The 24276-nt window shown below is 37.1% G+C and overlaps 1 protein-coding gene and 2 pseudogenes across 1 annotated transcript in view; all 3 read left to right on the top strand.

The window, feature by feature from the left end:
- The window catches only part of Il1rapl2 (interleukin 1 receptor accessory protein like 2), a 1146491-nt gene that overhangs the window by 405792 nt on the left and 716423 nt on the right, over positions 1-24276 (top strand). The gene's annotated exons all lie outside the window — the stretch shown is intronic.
- LOC101595740 lies at positions 7541-8356 on the top strand (annotated as a pseudogene).
- On the top strand, positions 18318-18958 carry LOC105944040 (annotated as a pseudogene).

The following is a 24276-nucleotide window of genomic DNA, read 5'->3' on the forward strand; positions in this document are numbered from 1 at the left end:
TTTCAGGACAAAATCACATCTTATCTTTGAATTTATGACAACTAGAGTCCATAAAATTTAATCATTGGTCAGTAAATATTTTCCAAATTGAATTGGAGGTTTGTAAGATAAAAACAAAACTTAATGGATAAATGTAATATAAAAACGGAAGATTTTCAGTCTTTTAGCAGCTTATATTATATTATTTTTGGCCTAAACACTTAAGAATATATTGCATTTTTTGAACAGAAACAAAACATATATACATTAACATATCTAGATGATGTTTTGTATTTGTGTCCTTTTAAAAGCTTTTCAGTTCTTACACCATTTCCGCTGAAATTGTAATTTCTACTTTTAAATGTTGGTCATTTTTCATGTCTCACTGGGGGGCGAATACTATTTGTTTATATTTTGCATGTGATGCTTCAATTGTACAAGTGCATCAGACAGTTCTTTTATCATTTCTTGCTTCTGTGTTCTTTTGACTGTTGTTACACATTGCTATTTAAATTGAGCAGCTCAGATATTCATGAGGCTGAAACATGTCCATTATCATCATTCTCACTATTATTTGGAAGTAACATGATATGAAATAGAGAAACTCATTAAGTTGTTTCTTGAGGCATGCTTCATCATTTGTTTTATAATAGGATGATAAGGTCAAATTTACTGTAAAGTTAAGAGTTCTTGATCTTTTGAACCATTATACATTATACAAAAATATTTTTCATTAGATTGGAGGTTGAGTGAAGAAGTGAGAGAATTAACACTTGTCATTTTTAGTCTTTCTGGGAAGCTTTGTAAACTCTCCTAGCATGAGTATATTTTATAATTGTTTCCAAGTCAGAATTTGGTTTTGTCACTATAGCTTTAATTTTTTATTATAAGAAAAATGTGTCATGTAGTTCTAATATCATATTTGCTCAGCACTCTATATTGTTGATATAATTCTAGCACCTAAAACAAATAGGGTGTGGTTTTGTCCCCCTTGAAGCAATATTATGGCCACTGATCGATCATTCAAAAGTAGTTACTGTTCTTCCATAAGTGTCATTGCTAAAATGCAACCTCATCCTTCCATATTTAATCCTGAGTTGGGATGAAAGAGTTTGATGTCTACTGATATTACTTTAATGAAATATTTCACTTGTTTCCACATTTGAAATAAAGTCACTTTAATGGGATTTCATGTAGAATTTTAGGGACTTTTGACCTTTTTACAGGAATTTTCTTTGACAGGCCCAATCTAGGAATGGAACACATTAGTAAAAAGCATACAAACAAACACATAGAAGTGAATTTTCAGATGAAATATGATAGGAACCCACTATTGTTATCTCTGCTATTTCAGGAAGTTGTATTGTCTGTCTGCTTTCAACATTGGAAAAATTTAAAGTAGCCATGGGAAGATAATTAGTTCATAATTTAAAACTTAAAGCTAACATAGGAAAATCGGCCATGGCTAATTATAGTGTCCAGAATAGGAGCTTTCACTCTCTTCAAGAATAATTTATGAGCACAGACTTAATCACACTTATGAGAGTTTCAAAACATTTAATTAAGAAAAATATGAAAAGCACTTTTGAGAAAAGATGGCCCACAGCAATTCCATTACCCTCACTGTCAAACTTCCCTACTGGCTGCCACTTTACTCATCTATTCCATTCTGTACCTTCCTAGATACTATGTGAGTCAGCCACAAAAGTAGAGCAAAAGCTGATCATTGCCTTCAAGCTATCTCCATAGACATTATTCAATGGGGACACAAATGCTACATTTTGTAATTTAGACAAGTATCATAGAAGCATACAGTTTCAAATGACTTGGCGTCATTAGAGCAGATTGTATGGAATAGGAGGGCTGTGAAAGATGGAATATATTACTTTGAAAATGCGGGAGAATGCCAGTTATGTGTTAGACATCTCAACCTGAATTAATGTCAAAGATGTAGTGTCAGATTAAAAAAATAATAATAATTCATCCTAAAATATGTGTTAAACTAGTGTTTTTATTTTGTTTTGTTGTGTTTTGTTTTCTTTTTTTTTTTTTTCCAGTGATGGGAGTTGAACCTAAACTCACATGCACACTAGGCAAGCATTTCTACCACTGAGCCATATTCCCAAACCAAACTAGTACCATTTGAAGGTGTGTTAATTGTTTTGTAATGGAAAGCATCATAGGGTAAGGATAATAATGATCTCTTATGATTTTTAGATTATGGTTAAGGACTAAATAAGAAGAAATATTTAAAATATTTAAAACTGTCTGCTGGTAGTATGAAGAAACACAATGGAAAAATATTGCACATAGCATTTAAGTGAGTATTGATAAAAATTTAGCATATTAGTTAAAGCATGCTATTATAAACCAAACATACCTACTGTTCTTTCTTTCTTTGTGCTTTCAGAAAATGTCATTATATGATCTTTAATCTTCTAAATCTATAAATTTCTTCAACTACCAGTATTTTTTTATTTTATTCTAGAATCAATGTATTATCAGATAATAACAATTATGTAGTACTGCCCCCTATATCAATGTTTCATTGCAAAAAAAAAAAAAAAAAAAAACAACCACTAAAGTACAGTGCAGGTAAGTTGAATAAATTCATGGTTGGTAGTAGAGAAACATTTTATATGCTGGGGACAGGTAGGTGTTTTATTCCAGTCTGTGACTAACCTCGCACAAGTACATTTCTAAATAATTCTTGTTCTCAAAAAGATTCTACCTACATGGATTTTCCAGAACTTAGTGAAGAGTTCCAGAATAGAGAAAATGAAGAAGCTTCAGGTTTCACAATGAAAAGATAATGATATATATTGTCATTTTACAATGAAAAGACAAGTGATATATATACATATATATATATATATACACATATGTGTATATATATGTATGCATATATCATACATGCTATAAATACTACACATATGTGTATATATATGTATAGTATTTATAGCATGTATGATATATGTTTTCATAAGAAACATTTCTCATAATAAGTGAAAGGAAATGCCTTTGGAGCCATCAAATATTTGTGCCCTGCCTGAGATCCAGATGTAGTAAATTTGCACACTATTTCATTTTGTCCATCTATATTTCAATGTTGGCTTTTCAACTCAGAAACTTATAATACACAAAATGAAATGAAAAGCTGGCAGAAGACCCCCAATACCAGTCTTATAAACTATAACCAATCCTTGAATTTTATATTAGTTGATGCCACTCATTTGGTTTTAGCACTTTTACTCATAACAATTCCCTTTGTTCTTGGTAATTATCCTTCAGGGCTCTGCTCAAATTTCAGCTTCTCTATTAAAGCTTCATCTGGCTGTTTGTCTTTGGTTTCTTCTGTTTCTCTGAATGTCTGTATAACTGAAGGCTCAGTTTTCCATAGCTTTATATATATTTGATCTCTAGAGTCTTAAGCTGATAAGCTTTGTCATCCTGTCTGCTCCGACAGGACTCTACTTCTCTAAAGCTCTTTTTCTATTCAGTGTGAGTGATGATGTAGTCATTTTAGGGTACAAGTGTGGGCTGGCTGGTGGAGGGCTATAAATCAGTGGTAGAGCATTTGACTAGCATATGAATGGCCCTGGGTTCTATTCCCATAATCATCAAAAATGGCAGATGAGGAAAATTAAATGAGACTATTAACATTAATTGCATAACACCATGTTGGATACATGTTAACTACTCAAAAACCCTTATCTGTTATTATATTTGATGAATTCTTAGAAATTGACAGCTTTAATAATCTTCATTTCAAGTCTCCACACTAAGACATTCCAGTTATTATTTATCTGCTACAAAGAATTTGGTTGTGACTACAGAAGCAAAGCAACTAGTTAAGAATTTAAAATATACTAAACTGGCTTCTTTCTTTATGTGAAATTAATAGCTAGTATGATTAAGTTATATGAGTCAAATAATTGGCTTTTTAGGAGTCTTAGAGTCCAATGTGCATAACACATAATTTTCTTAAAAAAATCACTGCTAAGGAAAAGCAGATGAAGACTAATGTCATGCCTATAAGACATCTAAATAGAATTGCCACTTAACTCAGGAAAACAACCATTTTGACAGCTTCAAAAATTATTTCTGACTTCATTAGGTGATTCTCTAACTTGATTAGATTGCTTGAGATTGTATGTTTAGAAAAGACTCCAGTATCTTTTTTGTCCTGCCCTGATTTCTTTCAAATGCCAAATACATGGGCTAGGACTTTACTTGCCTTATTGTTCTCCTGTGGGGAATTTTCCAGTCAAAACAAGGCATTAAGCAATAGCATGAAATGTACTTGTAGTCTCTGCCTCACAGGCATTAATGCTAATAGGCATTTTACACAGAAATCTTGTTCCCATGTCTGATAATCATTACACCTCACATTTAGATGTTAGGAAAGTTATACCACTTTCAGATGGATTTCACTGAATATCCCGACAGCATACAATCACCCAAAACTGTCTGCAAATATCTTACTCAGCAATCTGGGTGATTCAAGTAGATGGCCATTTCTGCCCAGAAAGTAATGTTCCAGGAACATGAGTGAACATTGTTTCTGAAAAGGCCAAAGGATAACATAGGTTTGTTGAAAATGTGACTCACCGTAATATGTGTTTCCAACAAATGTGTGGCATAATGGAAGAAGATTATTTATTTGGAATGTGCACCTTGATTTTTTAAAAGATTTTGAGGTAAGTTAAGCATAATGCCACAAAAGGGAACATTTGAGGATTAAAATAGAATAAAGACAATTCTGTTAATGAATGCAGCTATATCACTACCAGCTATGGAATTGTTTCTTACTTAATCTGTGAAGTTTCTTCCCTTGCTTTGTGCATACTAGCAAATCCAGTCCTAAATGAAATTTTTCAAGTATTCTATTTTATTGTTGGCTAGACTCTAGTGGTCTGTGAGATTTCATGCTCTCTCTGCTCCTATTGTCCGAACTGGCTGCCCTCCCATATTGTAGCTTCATCCTGAACAAAGTGTCTAGTGAACAAGATGCCTATCACTGAATCACAGAGAGCAGCTCTCAGTGGCTTTGTGACAGCTCTTGCAAATGGGTATGATGTGTGTGTGTGGGGGGGTGCTTTTCAGTGAATCATTCATTACCTACATGATGTCTCTCTCCCCAGGCAATAGGCATAATACCATAGTCCTCTCAGTAAAGCCTGTCTGATAAATTTTGCAGACTGTTAGTGAAAATTTTCAGAGTATTTTTTTTCTTTCTAAATGTTTTCATTTATCTTGCCAACCAAAAACATAATACAGGCACCTTTGCCAACAGCCCTGGGACATTAAGACCAAACTCTGCTTTTACAGGTTTGGGATAATTATTTGACTTTGTTCTCCCAGAGTGAAGAATTAAAGTTTCCATGGTTCTGGCTTAATGGGTTCCCATGACCACTAGCCATCTGCTGTGAAAGAGAGACATTTCCTACAGGGCTATGTGCCTTATCAAAATTTTGTCATCACTGTCATCTCAATTTAACATTTTCTCACCTTTCAGTCTTCATAAACTGTTTTTGAATTGACAGCTGTCACCAACATGCTTAGGTAGCAATTTAGAGGTTAGCCTAAGTGACCAAGGTTAAATTTTTTGCATGATTACTAAACAATAAGATATTAGGGGCAGTTTATGCTTCCTCGTGTATTAATGAATTAGCAAACACTGTAGTTTCTATCCTAATACTACATAGTACAAGGTGGAGTGTTTGATTTATATGTATGCCAATGAATAAATTTCAGGAGCTCTAGATTTTGATCATGGAATCATTGATTTGAAGGCATCAATATGGAGACTTAGCCTTCTTTTATTATCTCATGATATCAGTCTCATTTGAGTTTAGCTTTGATTGCCTGAGAAGGTGCTATGTTGATGTCTATGTTTTAACTGATTTTGTTCTACATGTTATTATGCTTTTAATGAAGCCTAGTTTTCAGTTTACAAAGATAATTTCCATGCATACTAAAATGTTTTCAGAGATGTTTTGAAAAATGTGTGTCCCATAGATTCACTAATTAAACAAAGGTATCCTGTTTCCTCATTTATATATGTAACTCATCACTGTGTATGAGATACATACAACTACTTGGAGATAAGGAAATTATTTCCAATATGCTTAAGACAATGAACATTATCCATAGCTGGCCTTAAAATCAAATGTAATGTATAAGAAGTATATTGACTCTTTATACATTTGTTTATGCTTAATGTCAATGTAGGTATACTGGGGTGTATATCTGGAGTCTTGTGGTAAATCAAAGACAGTTGAAGGACAGTCTTATTCTCATTGATGTACTAAATACTCTAGCATCATAATAATTACCTGCTTCAGGCTATCAGTTTTATAAGTCTACTCTTATTGTCTCAAAGAAAACTTAGAGAGTTGCATGGCCCAAACTGCCTTCCTTAACTTGGAGATCAACTCACAGTGTATGTGTACTCACTATTGAAAATAAATAGTACATGAAATAGTGTAGATAATAATGTTGTTGCCAATAGTAATGTTCAGTCAATATGTTCTGTTGTCTCAATGGCCATTGCATTCATTCATGGCAAAGTATCAATGTGCTGTCTTCAGAAGAAATGAGACACAGTAGATCTTGCAAAAGAATATAATGAAACTTGAAGATTATGAGTATATAACATGTATTGAAGACTTCAAAAGCACTATAAAAACAGTGGCCTAAGAGAGAAAGATCTCTAAACCATATACAAATTATGATTCAATAAATCAAATGTGTTACATGATACCTTTAAGGATCATTACCAATGGAAAGATATGTATTGAAAATAATATATTCAAATGGCCAATAGCTATTGTATTCCAGATTCAAGCTATACTTCTGAGTATATTTAAGTAAATTTTTATAGCAACTGTTATTACTATATGGATAGGAACCTTCCTCTACAGAATGGCTAAGATATAACAGAGAAGAAATAACTGGTCTTATCAACCTTAGTTAATATCAGATAAAAATGTATATTACCAAATTAAGTGAATTAATTTCACTTTTGAAAGAAAGATATCACATGTTTTCTCATTTGTGGATCCTTGATAGTATAAATATGTAAAGTCCCATATGTACTGATGATGTTGGAGTAGAATAGAAACTAGGAGATAAGGGACTAATGAAAGGTGAGACAGAGAGATGAGACACACACACACACAGAGAAGAGTAGGATATATGAGAGTGTGGTTATTTGTGTGTAAAATGATTCCCTAAACTCATGTGTTTGAATTCTTGGTTCCCAGGTGGCGGTATTGTTTGGGAAGGTTGTGGAAACTTTAGAGGTGAAGCCTTGCTGGAGTAGGACAGATGATTCCCCTCATATTTGAGGATATGATACTAATTAGGAACAATGAATAGTGAGAATGCTTACTAGTCATATCATATACTTTTTTACCCTATCTCAAAGACCTGTTCTTACTTCATTTACTAGATATACATTTGACGCTATTCAATAACTTACTGTTGCTATTTTGTTTTTATAAAATTTCAATATAGCATTGCTTTTAAGTTCCTAAGTACTCTCTCCTGCCAAGCAAGATAGATGCCGAAAGGAAAGAAGGCCAAGGCAAAGAAGGTGGCCCCGGCGCCTGCTGTCATAATGAAGCAGGAAGCCAAAAAGGTCGTAAGTCCTCTGTTTGAGAAAAGGCCCAAGAATTTTGGCATTGGACGGGACATTCAGCCCAAAAGGGACCTCACCCACTTTGTCAAATAGTCCCGTTACACCTGGCTGCAGCAGCAAAGGGCTATCTTGTATAAGCAGCTGAAGGTGCCTCCTGCAATCAACCAGTTCACCCAGGCTTTGGACCGGCAAACAGCTGCCCAGCTGCTGAAGCTTGCCCACAAGTACAGGCCAGAGACTAAGCAGGAGAAGAAGCAGAGGCTGTTGGCCCGGGATGAGAAAAAAGCTGCTGGTAAAGGGGACGTCCCAACTAAGTGACCCCCGTCCTTCGAGTGGGGGTCAGCACCGTCATGACTTTGGTGGAGAACAAGAAGGCTCAGCTAGTAGTGATCGCACATGACTTGGATCCCATTGAGCTGGTTGTGTTCCTGCCTGCCTTGTGTTACAAGATAGGGGTCCCATACTGCATCGTCAAGGGGAAGACCAGGCTAGGTTGGCTGGTCCACAGGAAGACATGCACAACCATTGCCTTCACACAGGTCAACTCAGAAGACAAAGGAGCCCTGGCTAAACTGGTGGAAGCTATCAGGACCAACTACAATGACAGATACAGAGAGATTCGTCGCCACTGGGGTGGCAATGTCCTGGGTCCAAAATCTGTGGCTCACATTGCCAAGCTGGAAAAGGAAAAGGCCAAAGAACTGGCCACCAAACTGGGCTGAGTGTATACCACTGAGCTTTCTATACATACAGATAAAAATAAAAACTTTCCTTCATCCCACCCCCCCCCAAAAAAGTTACTAAGTAATTTTCTTTCTTTGTAGGATAGGTGTACATTCTTGAGGTTCAGTAATAATGAGACCAAACAAGTTACATGCTTTGATAAAAGGGAGCTTTAGGAATACAGACCCATACTGGCCCGAAGAAGGGCAAAGGTCTTGAAGTATGCCACACAAGAAACCCCAAAGCCGATATGACAATGTATTAGAAGCCTGCCTTCCGGGATACCAGAAGGGCTGCCCAGAGGATCACCCAGAGGTCCAATGAATTGGACCTAGATTACTCGCATTAAAACCTTTAGGGCCTAGTTTCTACATATATATATATATATATATGTAGTGTGTTTACTGGAATTTTAGGAATTGTTCCTCCCTTTATTATATCTTTTAATACATTATTTTGCAGCATCCACTTTGAGCAAGACACTTCATAGGCTCGAGAATATAGAAATTTATGAAATAGGGCCCCTTAATTCTACCAACTCAGAGTAGAATAGAGAAAGCAATAACACAATCTATAAATATTAAAGTACTATATGCTATGACAAAAGAGTTCAATGGGTGCTAACGAAGACCAAAGGAGGAACACCTCCATTTATGGAGCTGTGCACTGTTTTCCAGAAATGTGCAAATGTACACAGTGATCTTAGGAAGGTGTATTGCTGGAAGTGAAACTTCGAAAATGAGAAGAATTGGCCAAATATATAGAGAGCATGAAGATTAGCAGGAATAAAACCACATGTTAATGGTTTGAAGGAGACAACTATGAATTCTTAAGTAATCCATAGCTAACAAAGTTTAGCAAAAACTAAATGTAGAAACCAAATGATGATAAGAAGTGATGCTAGAGGGTAAATAAGAACCAGATTAGGACAGACCTTTGTAGGCCATAGGGAAGTCTAGGTGTTGCCTTGGAAACGGCAGAGCAGCACTGAAAAATATAGAGCAGTCAGTGACATACTCAGATTTTCGTTTCAACAAAAATCAAACAGGTAGGAAATAAGTATAAGTGGTGGAACTAAAGGAATTTAGAGGATGTACACAGAGTGGGGGAATGTGATTCTCTAACTCAAAGGTTTAATATTCCTATATAACTGGTACAAGGTTTTGAATAATACAGTTATTTAAATTGATTTTTTCTACAGAAATTTTCATATTATTTAATTTCATAGAGTTCAAGACATTTACTAAACTATGATACTAAAAAAAAAAAGATTTCACACTCATTCATAGATTAGATTACAGCTACTTTCTGAAGTAATGGGGCTAACAAATTGTAAGGACAATTTTACTCCTACATGAAAGATGACAACCAGTAAGGTACTGGTCTTATATATGGCACTAGTCGCCTTGTAAGAGACAGTTTTTTTTTTTTTTGCTTATTTTATTCATTTGATAGAGAGAGGAGAGAATGGGTGGGATGGAGCCTACAGCTGCTGCAAAAGAACTCCAGATGCATGAGCACCTTGTGCATTTGGCTTATGTGGTGGGTCCTGGGGAATTGAACCTGGGTCCTTTTTTTTTTTTTTTTTTTTTTTTTTTTTGGCTTCGCAGTCAAGTGCCTTAACTGATAAGCCATCCCTGCAAGCTCAAGATACAGGGTTTTGATTTCTCATATTATTGGGATTCTTGGAGAGAATAGAATCAGAAATGTGATCTTCTCTTAGACTATTAGCACTTGAATTTTTGCACTTTCTGTTGTAAGAATGCAACAGGACACAGAATCCAATGACCTTTAATTTTCATTTAAAATTACTTTAAGATATATTAATATCAAGACCACTCAGTACAAACAATATTGCTTTATATTTAGCTTGAGAAAGAAAAGGAATAATTTAATTTTAGATTTTTAGTTTGTCTTTAGTTAGAGCCCTCAACTATATCAGTATTCAACTTTTGTGTGTGTGTGTAAAAAAAAAATCAGAAGTCACTCTTACCAGTTTTGCACTGTGACTTAAAATGAATGGCAGTTAGGAAATCATAGACTACCTTGCCATTGTGAAGGGAATGGAGCTACTTGTAAGGAGAGGAATGTTCCCCTGATATTTGCACATTTGCTAGTGTATTGCCTAATGACTTCTGATCAAAATTGTACTAAGAGCTCAGCGTGGTAGCACACACCTTTAATCCCAGTATTCAGGAGGCAGAGGTAAGTGGATCATCATGACTTTGAGACCACCCTAAGACTATACACAGGTGAATTCCAGTTCAGCCTGGACTACAGTAAAACTGTACCTCCAAAAAAAAACAAAAACAAAGGCAAAAACAAACTGTACTCATCAAGGAGAGCAAGGAAATTGACTTTCATTGGAATTAATAAGTAAATATATACTTAAAATATATTTATATTACATATAGATATGTCTTATAGTTTATATATCTTCATGCATGTATCTGATATGAATTATCTCTACAGATACTGTTTAATTGATCCTCACAATATTTTGCACATTCAGCCATTATTATTGGTACTTCTATGAATGTCAGTAATTTACTTGCAAAGTAGAAAGAACATATGAAGCTTGTATATGAAAGTTAATGTTACTAAACAGTGTTTCTGTAGGCAAGTTTGTCTAAATAGTGAAGGCAAATAGCTATAAAATCTTTGGTTGTGTACTACTATTCAAGAAAGATGAGTTTGATTTTGTTTTCTATTAAGGTCAGGCTTTGGTCTTTCATTGTGTTTCAATTGTATATTTTTGGTATATTGTTTTTTCATTTTAGTATTGTATTTATTGAAACTTTCAAGGAAGTGTAGATAAAACTTAAGTTCTTTCAATCCCTAGTCAACATTTATTGGAATTTTAAGTAGTGCCAGTTACCATACTAACTACTATAGTAGAGAATATCTAATTGAATACTCGCTACACACCTCTTTAAGACAAATGTATTTCACAAAGGAACCCAAAGTTACCAAACATTAAATAATGTTTTTAAATAATTAAATGTTCATAGTCTCACAGTGATTACATAATAGAACCAGAATAGAAATGTAGGCATTTAGAATCTAGAGAACTTGCTTTTAAGCACTCGTCTATAGTGCCTTATACAAAAGTGTTTCAAGCTAGCTTTAAGGCTATCAGAACCCACTTAGAATAACTGTAACTACCAACAGGAATTTTAGTTTCAGAGATGAAACTATATTTATATTAAAACTCTCTTTTCTGATCCTGTGACCCAATATTATCTACTCTATAAATGAAAGCATATGTCCACAGAAATACTTATTTGTGAACATTCATATCTGCTTCATTTATAGTTGCCAAAATTTGAAATGATCCTAATTTTTGTCAACAAATAAACTGCGTATATTTATACAATAGAAAACCACACACACACATATACATATGAGACATGATTTTATATATAACATAATTAATTTCATAAACATAATGAATCAAGCAAAGTATAGACATATACTGCAGAAATACATTTATATATAGATCAGATATAGGCAAAACTAAACTGTGGGGGCTGGAGAGGTGGCCCAAGATAAAGGTGCTCTTTTGCAAAGGCTGTCAGCCTGATTTGATTCTACAGTACCTACCTAAAGCCATACACACAAAATAACACATTTGTGTGGATTTAGTATGCAGTGGCTGGAGACCACAGGGTACTCATTCTCTCTCTTTTCCAAATAAATATATAAAATATTTTAAAATTTTCTGGGATGCAGGAATATCATTTGTCTTGATTATATTGTAGTATATACAGATTAATACATTTTTAGAAATGAACCATGTACTGTTCATTTTGATCTTTGTAAATTACACTGCAAAAAGGAGGTAAAATGAGGGCAAGTCTGGTCTCTAAATGGAGCTAAAACTGCTGACTGGTCACTTCTGTCTGTTATCTCTGTCCCCTGAGGACAGGGAATGAGGAGGCAGGATCCAAGTAACCACAGCAGTTGAGGAAGCACTTTATGGATGATCTGAGCTTTGAAATTACAGATGACCCTTTGGCCCTTTGAGAGAACATTTTTAAAAAATGGAATGCACTCAAAAATTATGATGAGAGACTACCAAACAGAATGTTCCAAGAGGTTTGTTTTGTAACTTGCTCATATGTTGAAGAGGTGGATGCAGCAGTGTGTGCTTAGCTAGACAAGGGTAATGGGTATGGAGTGGAACCAAAGAGAGCTGTTTATAACAGTGTGCGGCGAGCCCCCTGTCCCACAGGAAAAGCACGACCAGCAAACAAGGATCCTTTTCGATCACACTTTATTGGAGAGCCTCTTGGTTAACAGAAAAGTTGATGGCGAGGGGCGAGGGGCGCAGGAGTGTAGCTGCTTTTATAGGGCAGAATACTATGGGACGCCTGTTGATTGGCTGCCATAGGCTCACCCACCCACAGGAGCCACGGGATAGGCTCAGGACAAGGTGCATCAAGCGCATGCACAACCTCAAGGGAGGTTGCTGCCTAAATGAGGAAGTATTTACCTCAAGACTGGCGAGAATGGCATCTGCATTGGCTCCCTACAGTTCCCCCTTTTTTATTAACTTATGGCATAGCTCAGAAAAATAGCCACCTTCCCGATCAGGTCCGCACCTCATGATGTGTTGACCGATCAAGGGAAGAAGTTCAACCTCCCCTTCCTCAGTGCAATGGGACAGATCCCCTGAGAGTGCAAAGGCGGCGGTCAAATGAAAGCTACCAGATCCCTGCCCATCCTCGTGCAATGGGTACTCTGAGACCCTGAGGGTGCAAGGGCCAGGGGAGCTATTTGCCTTTTAAAGCCAAATTTGGGGGGAGGAACCACTTTCCAAGGCAGCAAACGCTTGAGAAATGACCACCTTGTCCCTCTTGGTTTGGGCTCGCAAGTGGCAAACCAACCAGAGGCAAAGTACGCATCCTCCCAGGCAGCACACTAGGAACATTCCCACTCCTACCCCTTCCTTAAAATGACAGATAGCAGGAAGCATTGGTGTAATTACTAAAAGAGAAGTTACTAAGAACGAACAGAAACGGTGGATGAACACACACTAGCACAGGGGCAAAGGAAGTATTCCTCCCACAGCCATGTCCAATGTCATTAACACCCCCAGATATATTGAGGCGCTTCCAAGACGCCCCTTCATCTTGTGTCCCTTCCTCTTTCACTTGATTTATGGATTCCAGGCACAGGAGGAAGATTATCCACAAGACCTTCATCATCTCCGCCCTGATGAACATCACTGTCTCCTGGACCCTCCTCCGGAGATCGCTTGACTGTCCTCACCAGCCGGGCTGGAACCCAATGAGGGGAATCCTGTCCCTGTGGAAAAACACAAACAGCTCCCCTGGATCTTATCACAACAAGATCCGGTCCTTTCCATTTATTATCTAAGACATCCTTCCACAACACCATCTCACTAGATGATTAAATCACATGTTGACTGTGCCTGTCAGCTGTATATTTATTATTATTATCCAAGATTAAAAAATTAAGGGTAAAAAGGGCTAAAGACACTCTTTCCTTGGGAGTTGTATTTTTCTTTATATCCCCTTTTTGTTTAAATAAAAGAGCTTTTAGACTTTTATTGGCTCTTTCTACTATACCTTGACCTTGTGGGTTGTAAGGAAGGCCAGTGGTATGTGTAACCTGCATTTGGGCACAGAAGGCTCGAAAGCCACCAGATGAGTATGCTGGGCCATTATCAGTTTTTAGGCGGTGTGGCTTTCCCCAAGCAGCCCAGGCCTCTAGGCAGTGAGTTTTTACATGAGAGACCTTCTCACCTGCCAATGGTGAGGCAAAAATAATACCTGAGCACGTGTCCACTGAGACATGTAGGTATTTTAATCTTCCAAACTCTGGAAGATGTGTCACATCCATTTGCCAAAGGTCTCCAGGACATAGGCCTCGAGGGTTAACGCCCACAAGTGGGGAGGGTAAAAAGGTGACACAAGATTGACAAGACTTTACAATGTCTCGTGTTTTATTTCTGGAAATAGAAAATTTTTTTTTTCAAGGTGTTTGCAGGAACATGATATAATCTATGGAATTTAGTAGCTGAAGCTTTTGTATCTTCCAGAGAAATCATGGCGAGCCTAGTGGCCAGGTCCACGAGGTCATTAGCCTGTGATAAGGGGCCAGGCAGAAGTTAAAAGAAGTAGAGAATGTCTGAAAGACCTCCAAAACAATTAGGCATTTAACAATTTGAGGGGAATCAGGTCTAAACATTCTTACTATAGGCTCCGAGCCCTGTACCAAGTAGGCCCCACGACCAGACTTTGAGCCATCAGTAAAGATGGCAGGGGCTGATGTAATAGGCTCCTGAACAGTGATTTTAGGAAAGTAAACCAGATTATTTTCAACAAAGGACAAAATAGGGCTCTTTGGATAATGATTATCTATGACATTTGGGAAAGCACACATGAGAATGCTCCAATCATCCACAGTGCCAGACAAAACTTCTACCTGTTCCTTAGTATAGGGGATGATGAGTTTGTCAGGCAACTTTGCAAAGTGTATTAAACAATATTTAAGCCCCAAACAAGCCTGTCGGGCTACCAGCTGCGGAAAATATTGGAGAGTGTGGGCTCCCAAGGAGTTTTTTTCCCTTTTTTTTTTTTTTTTTTCTCTTGAAGCCATAATAGAAGCCCCTCCTAGCGGAGGCCAGCCGCGACCAAGTTTTTGTTTTAATGAAGCGGCATGTGTCCCCAGGGGTGTTATGGGGTGGGGGTGCGGAAGGCTCTAGGGACTGTAAAGGACTACACCCTTGGCCTTTAGGCCCCTTTGTCTGTTCCCTTTTATAACAGGTGGTGGCCTCCTTTAGTCTTTCCTCTTCCCCTTTAAATAATTCTTCTTCTTCCTCCTCTGCAGAATCGGAGCTAGCCTCCTTATCTGTGTCAAGTACATTTGCATGTGTAAGCTCCTCAATGGGAGGATAGAGCCTGTTAAAGGCTCCTTTTTCCCCCTCAGGGGGGGGGGGCAATTATAGATTTTACCTGTTTCTCTGAGCTCATCTTGTAAACTTTTTTCTTTGTTTAATCCCTTCTTTTTTATTTTCTTTCTTTTTCTAGGCCTAGTTTTTGACTCCCCATTTGAATCTGACTCAGAAACACTATCCTGATGTCTTGCGAGAATTTCTCGCCCCCTTCTAATAAATTCCATGTGGTTTTCTTTAGAATTGCCCATGTTGTACTCACAGCAAACAATAAAGACAACAACCCACACAGGAATGAAAATAAGAAGGACCAGGTAGGGATCTAAGTAAAAAAACATTATGACTGGGGATGACTTACCGACGTCTTCCTCTCCGACGTCTTCCTCTCCGTGTGTCAAGTTCTGGATCCTCTTCGGCCCCTCGCCCGGTGACCACAAAACACCCAGCGTTCCCGGGTTTCGGCACCACTTTGCGGCGAGCCCCCTGTCCCACAGGAAAAGCACGACCAGCAAACAAGGATCCTTTTCGATCACACTTTATTGGAGAGCCTCTTGGTTAACAGAAAAGTTGATGGCGAGGGGCGAGGGGCGCAGGAGTGTAGCTGCTTTTATAGGGCAGAATACTATGGGACGCCTGTTGATTGGCTGCCATAGGCTCACCCACCCACAGGAGCCACGGGATAGGCTCAGGACAAGGTGCATCAAGCGCATGCACAACCTCAAGGGAGGTTGCTGCCTAAATGAGGAAGTATTTACCTCAAGACTGGCGAGAATGGCATCTGCATTGGCTCCCTACAACAGTGAAGAAAGTTTTAGTTGGTGGTGTTAAAAGAAGACACAGAAGGGTATAATCCAAGATACTACTTTGAAAAGCATGGCAAGATTGAAATTATGGAGGTTATGGAATACAGGCAGAGTAAAAACATTGCTTTTGTCACCTTTGATAATCATGATAAAGTTGATAGAATTGTTCAGAAATATCCCATTAGTAGCGACAATAATTGTGAAGTGAAAAGACTCCTTTCTAAACAAACAATGCAGAAATGCAGTCTTCTGGATCACAAAGAAGTCATCATGGTGGAGCTGGCACATAATGGTTTGTCGAGGAAACTTTGGAAGTGGTAGGAGTAATTTTGGCTGTGGTGGAAAGTTTTATGGAAGAGATGGCTATTGGAGGATATGGTGGTAGTATATGGAGTTGTGGAGGAGGTGATGGTGGATATAATGGATATGGAGGTGATAGTGGCAGCTATGGTGGTGGTACTGGTTATAGTTGTAGAGAAGGCTACAGTGGTGGTAAATCAGGATATGGAAACCACGGTGATGATTGGCGTTGGATATTACAGATACAATAAAGGAGGAAATTTTGTTGGTGGCAACTATGGTAGATTAGGAAATGTAATAATTTTAGAAATTATAGTGGACAATTGCAGTCAAATTATGGACCCATGAAGGGGGAGGGAGGCAGTGTTGGTGGAAGAAACTCTGTTAGTTCTTATATGATGATTATGAATCTAGTGGTGGAAGTGGTGGATATAGCTGCAGAAGATATTAAAGTCAGCAGAAAAGGGTTACAGTTCTTATCAAGAGAGAGAGAGAGCAAGGAGTTGTCAAAAAGCTGCAGGTTACTTTGAGACCATTGTCCCAAATTCATGAGTGGAACTGTACAAATATGATCGACAGTCACAAAAGTTACTGCAGCTAGAATAGGTAAGCCTTCCTGTATAGGACTGTCACAGCCACAGTTTACAAAAAGAACTATTGATTAATGCAATGTAGTGTCAATTAGATGCATATTCGTGAGAAGTATAGTGTCTGTAGAACATGTGTCTTTTTTCTTTTCATTACACCAAGTGTTTTGCTCTGTAAATTGTGGTAGTGGTACCAGGAATAAGTTAAGGAACTTTTAACTTAATAAAAAGGAAAAATGAATTGAGCCACTATAAACATGGTTGAGCAAATCTCTCTGGACTGAGGCTTGAAGGTTTTAGGGTACATGCCCAGTAAGGGAATAAGGGGTTTGTTGGTAACTCCATAGTCAGCTTTGTGACGAGTCTCCATATTGCTTTCCAAAGTGGTTGTACTATCTTACATTCCCACCAGCAGTGGATGAGGGTTCCTATTTCTCCACATCTTTGCCAGCATTTATTTTCATTTGATTTTTTGATGTTTGCTATCTTTACTGGGGTAAGGTGGAATCTCATAGTAGTTTTAATTAGCATTTCTCTGATGATTAGGGATGATAAACATTTTCTTAAATGCATGTTTGCCATTTGTATTTCTTCCTATGTGAACTGCCTGTCCACCTCTTTGCTCCATCTTGTCAGTGGCTTATTGACTTTTTATTGTTTAGGCTTTTGAGTTCTTTGTAGATTCTAGAGATTAGGCCTCTGTCAGTTGGAAAACCAGCAAATATTTTCTCCCATTCTGTGGGTAATCTATTGACTTTGCTTATTGTATGCTTGTCTGTGAAGAAACTCTTCAGCTTCATGTGATCCCATTTGTTGATTGACTATTTAAGATCCTGTGCTACAAGAAGTCTTTTGCCATTCCTATATCATGGAAAGTTCCTCCTATATTTTCTTCCAGTTGTAGCCAAGTTTCTGGTCTTATATTGAGGTCTTTGATCCATGTGGACTTGAGTGTTGGGCATGGGGTGATGTGTGGATCAAGTTTCAATTTCCTGCATATGGTTATCCAGTTTGTCCAGCACCATTTGTTGAAGATGCTGTCTTTTTTCCAGCCTATATTGTTAGGACCTTTGTCAAATATCAAGTAGCTAGAGTTGCTTGACCCAATGTCCTGGTCCTCAGTTCTATTCCATTGGTCTATATTCCTGTTTTTAATGCCCATACCATGCTGTTTTTATTACTATGGCTTTGTAATATAGCTTTACATTAGGTATGGTGATACCTTCAGAGGGATTTCTTTTGCTGAGGATATGCTTGGATATCTGAGGCCTTCTGCCTTTCTATATGAACTTTGAGATCATTTTTTTCTATCTCTGGGAAGAACAATGTTGGGCCATTCTCCTACACAGGAGGCAACCATGGTGCCCAGCTGGAATGGCATGATCCTGAAGCCCCACTTCCACAAGGACTGGCAGTGATATGTGAGCACCTGGTTCAACTGGTAGGGGTGGAAGATCCACAGGCACAAGGCTGGGCAGGCAAAGGTGCAGTGCTTCACCCCTCGCCCTGTGCTGGGCCTATCTGGCCTATTGTGTGGGGTCCCACTGTGTGCTACCACACCAAAGTCCAAGCCGGCCTTGGCTTCAGCCTAGAGGAGCTCAAGGTGGCCAGCATCCACAGAAAGGTGGCCCGGACTACTGGTATCTCTGTGGATGCAAGGAGGCGGAACAAGTCCACAGAGTCTCTGCAGGCCAATGTGCAGCATCTGAAGGAGAACTGCTCCAAGCTCATCCTCTTCCCCAGGAAGCCCTCCACCCCTAAGAAAGGAGACAGCTCTGCTGAAGAACTCACATTGGCTACTCAGTTGACTGGACCTGTGATGCCCATTCACAACGTCTATTAAAAGGCAAAAGCCTGAGCCATCACAGAGGAGAACTTCAAGGCTTTCACAAGTCTTTGCATGGCCCATGCCAATGCCCAACTCTTTGGCATCTGAGCAAAAAGGGCCAAGGAAGCAGCAGAACAGGGTATTGAAAAGAAAAAAATAAATTTCTCATAAATCAGATAATTGAAAACAAAGGAAAAATGAAGCTGAGTGTGGTGGTGCACACCATTAATCACAGTACTTAGGGGGGAGAAGTAGGAGGATAACCTTGAGTCCCAGGCTAACCTGAAACTATACAATGATTTCCATGTCAGCCCGAGCTACAGTGAGACCCTACCTCAAAAAACAAAAAATCAAACAAAAAAGGTAAAATGAGCAAAGAATAAAAACAAAATTCAATCCACAAACTTATATCCACATCATTCATGTTGGTAAAACATATCTAACTCATCACCAGACCAAGTTTTCAGAATTGCATCAACCTCTCTGAGTAGACTGGAATGGACTTTGAAGATATACATAGGAAGTGATGGAATGTACCAGGATTTGTAGTACTAAGAGTTTCTGGAAAAAAGGCATTAATAATGATTATTAGAGCTTAGGCTTTTCCCCATGGAAATGACTATGAACTCTTAGAAGGAAGATGAAGTTCTTTCAAATTCTTCTAGTAATCTGACTGGAATAAAATGTGCAATAGAATACATCAGCTGGCTGGAATGTCACTTGAACACATTCTAAAGGGCACTATCAACGTCTGGGTATTTCAGACTCCATGCAGCAAAAAAAGAAGAAAGTGGGCTGAGGGCTCCTACAAATACCACTTTCAATAGTCCTAACTCATTTGAAACTTCATCCTTGAACAAAATGATAATAAAAATATGACTTTAATTTTTTCCTAAAACACCCTGCCCCACCTATTTATATGAATTATATCTTCATTCTTTTCACACCTCTGCTCAGATGATACCTTTAAAGAGAGACTTTCCTTGAGCTTCTTATATAAAATAATTATTTGTTTTCTTCTGTTATAATTTAGATATGGAAAGATGCCTCCAAAGCCCGTATGTTAAATGTTTGGTACCAACTTGACACTACTGGGAAGTGGTAGAACCTATGAAATGTGAGGCCTGGATGGAGGTCTTCCTATCATTAGGCATGTCAAATTATGGACCCCTTGAAGGGAATATTGCAATTCCACCCATTACCTTTTCCTTTCTTTTCTCTGCACTACAATGCTCTGAGACCATGATGCTGTGCCTTAATGTAGGGTCATTTGGTTATAGTCTGGCATCATTGAAACAGTGAGCCAAAATAAACCTTTCCTCTTTATAAGTTGACTACCTCAGTACTTGGTACAGTAATGGACAGTTGAACAACAAATTCTTTTCTATAAGTGTTTGTCCTCTTACCTTGCTTTATTTTTTGTTATAGACATTATATGATGATGCACAGGTTATATTGTCTGGTTATATTGCCTCTGTTCATTAGATAATAAACCTCCTATTGGCTGAGACATTGTGATTTTTTTTTTTTTTACTATTTTGTCCTCAATGACTAGAAAGGTATTTAACACATGGAAGATGATAAATAAATATTTGTCAAAAGTATCATATCACAATGATGTGATGACCAAAAGGAAATGGGACAATTAACTAAACCAAAAAATATAAAACCAGAGAGAAATGAAAATTTAGACTAGTGTTATACAGGTGTATGCTAATGAGAGCAGAGTCTGCTGGTTATGTGGCATAAGCGTAAGGTTACTTGTGCCTTTAATTAGCATACATAGAAACAATGGACTTTTTTCTAAAATGTAATTAATAAAACAGCCATACTCATAAACAAATCATGGATAGGGGATAATCAAAGAACTGACTATCAGGCTGAATTTATTTGCCTTTTAGTGGTAATTTCTTTCTGCAACCTGGGTCCTGCAGTGCAAACAGTCTCAAGAATGAAGAAATATGCTCCAATTTATCTTTATCATAGAAAAAAGTAGTACTTTTTGTGCTTTGACATCTGTCAGAGCTAGTCTCCTTTCGTTCTGAATAAGATCAATCCTTCATATGATAGACGATTATCCTCTTTGCTACCTGTAAGCTGGTTTTGATCCTTCTTATCTCTTTCTGAAAGGGCTGCACCATTTCACCATTTTTGTAGTGGCTAGCAAGACTGCAAAAAAATCAATATTTTAATGTAAGTGTATTCATTCTACTTAACAGTCATCCTTTTACTCTCTTAGTGTCTTGAACCTTCTCTTAGATTTTCTGCAAAAGAATATCTGACTATCAGATTCTGAATTTAGGAATGTAAAGGAAAGTGACACTGTCACTACAAAGCATAGTATTATGCTTTAGCCTTTTTTCTACTATCCTATTGTCATCCCAGAAACATGATGAGTTTGAAGATTTTCAGTCAGAACTTGAGTTAACTCAATAAACAACTGTATATTACGGTTCAGGTTTACTAGCATTACTGGCCATGTAAGTCAAATAAATTTAACTATATCTAGCAAATACTTAATGAATTATTGCTGCACCCAAGACACTGTGCTTGATAAGGGATAGAAATAACAATATAAACTCTATCCTCATGGAGAATACAGGCCATGAATGTGTAACCATTGATTAAAGTTATATTGAGTAACATAAAGAAATGAATACCGGACATTGTAGGTATAAATAGAATTGAGAAAATACTCCATTGGATTAAAACAAGCTTCAGCCAGGCGTGGTGGCACATGCCTTTAATCCCAGCACTCGGGAGGCAGAGGTAGGAGAATTGCCATGAGTTCAAGGCCACCCTGAGACTACAGAGTTAATTCCAGGTCAGCCTGGACCAGAGTGATACCCTACCTCGAAAAACCAGCTTCTGTTCAAGCTGAAACTTGTAATAAAATTCAAAGGTAGCCATATACATTTTGACAATTATTTTAAAAATTCAGGTCTGGAGACATGGCTTAGCAGGTTAGGTACTTTCCTGTGAAGCCAAAGGACCCAGGTTCAAGGACCTACATTAGCCAGATGCACAAGGTGGCACATGCATCTGGAGTTCGTTTGCAGTGGATGAAGGCCCTGCCACATGTATTCTCTCTTTCTCTCTACATACATACATACATACATACACACACATATATATACATATATATATATCCCGCACAAGTAAAATAAAAAGTTAAAAAATAATATTAATTGATTTAATTTTCTTTCATTCCATCATGCATACTTATCATCATTCTATGCCCATTTACTTCTCACTTAAGTAGATAATCACAATGCCACCATAGAAAGAATTTTATGCTCTGAATGAATTTATTTGACCATTCAACAAATTTAACTAAGCACATACCATGGCAAACACTATTCTTCTTCCTAGAATTACAATAGTTTTGAAAAATGGCTAGGGAGATTACTCAGTGGATAAAGCACTACCACTGAAGCCGGAGAAACTGAGTTTGATCCCCAGATTCCATTGTAATAACAGGTAGAAGCTATAGTGGGCTACTACAATTTCAGCATGTTAACACTGACAATGAGATGGGATGTGGAGATAGAATTTCTAGAAGTTCATGGGAGTGCAGCAAAGAACAGCCACTAGAGAACTGGAATCCAGAGAGAAGACGTACTTTAAATTGAGTTTGAAAATGCAAGGACAGACCTGAAAGTTGTCCTTTAACCCCCACATGTGTTCTGTGGAATGTGTACCCACTCATACACAAACACACAAACACCCATAAGCATGAACATATATGAACACACATGTACACCAATGTTTTTAAAAGTAAACAAGGTCTTTTAGATCAAATAAATGTTTGATATATACTATAAGAAAAGGGACAAAACTAATAAATGAGAAAATATCAGATAATGATAACCATTGAAAATGAAACAATGAATAGAGTATAAGCTGATACATGAATTATATCAGATAGAGACTAATGTGTTTTTCAGGAAGACCTATCATTTGAAGATAAAACATTAAAGACAAAAGATATAAGGTGGAAAAATCTTGGCAAACTGGAGGGAAAGATTAACCACTAAGACTGAATATTGGGCCAAAGGACAGGTGATAATAAGAATCAGTTCACGTGTGTTTTTGTGAGTTACAGATTTTAAACTAAGTGTGAAGGGAATTTTCAGGAAATTTACTGTTTAATATAGCAGCAACTGCTTACATGTAGCTATTGAATACTTATGATCTACCTAGTCTAAAATGTTATTTATTAAGTAAGTATTAAAAACAAAATATAAATATATTACAAATAAATTTCTGTCAACTATACATATAAAATGTAGTCTTGAGGGTACTATAATTTCTAGAGGATAGAAGGTTGAGTGATATGGGACTCTGCCCTGATGACTCTTTGTTAGTTGTCACAATATTAGGATGGAATTTTTCAGTATTACAGCTGTCTTTGGATCAGCTATCTTCCTATAACTAACTCTACTTCCATGTCTTATAAATAACCCTAATAAACTTATTGAGTCCTTATGCTAAAGTTAAGATTAAATTGTTTCTCATATACCTCATATAAATTTGGTCCCTACCACATTATAGATGAGTATGTTTTATTTTGATATGCCTTACACATAGAATATGTTCTCTTATCAAGATAATCATTATTACTTCTAGACCAAACTCCAGAGGAAGTATATCTATGACTGTAATGAGATTGCAGTTAGAAATCTACTTTTCATTTTTTTTTGCCTTTAAATACTTGTGAGAGCTGGAAAATGTCAGTTGTATTAATGAAAATATATAGAAAAAGAATCCTGAGAGTGTCAGAAAGGTCCCCAGAAGTTAGAGGAGGTTGTAGTTTAAGGACTTGGGGTTGGAAATATAAAAGTAGAAAAGCCTTACAGTGTCAAGTAAGCATTTTTAGGTTTTCAGTTAGCATCCAAAGAAAAGGAAAAAAAGGAAGCTATGCCTTTTGAGACAGAACTTGGAAAAGCAGGAATGCTCAGCAGTGAGAGTATGTGAGCAACCATCTCTAAATACTTTAATAGGTCATTACTATCAATTTAGTGGTAATAGAGAATTCTAGTACACTTGGGAAAACATAAAGATATGTATTAGGTGATGATATCCTTGGCAATTTAGGGCTTGTTTGCTTTCTGTGAGTCTGAAAGTACTATTATGTCATCATTGGGTTACCAGCATCATTATTAGTATCAATTTTTGCATTTTATTAGTGTCTAAATCTTGCATTATGATTTCTTCATTCACCATGGCTCTTTTCTCATATAGTCAATGTATGCATTGATGGAAGTGAAAAAAATGTCAATAAAGAAGCATTTGAATAAAGAAATCTTTGGAACATTTTCAAGGAGGTTTAATATCTGATATCTTCAAAATTCTAAATATCAAAAGTTATATTTAAATGATGCCTGTTATATTTCAACATGTTATGCAAGGTCTATAACATGCTGATTATAATTAAATTCTAGTTACTAAATGTAAGAACTGAATTGAAGCTACAAGATAAGCACATA

The sequence above is a fragment of the Jaculus jaculus genome, chromosome X (assembly GCF_020740685.1).
Source record: "Jaculus jaculus isolate mJacJac1 chromosome X, mJacJac1.mat.Y.cur, whole genome shotgun sequence".
NCBI lineage: Eukaryota > Metazoa > Chordata > Mammalia > Rodentia > Dipodidae > Jaculus > Jaculus jaculus.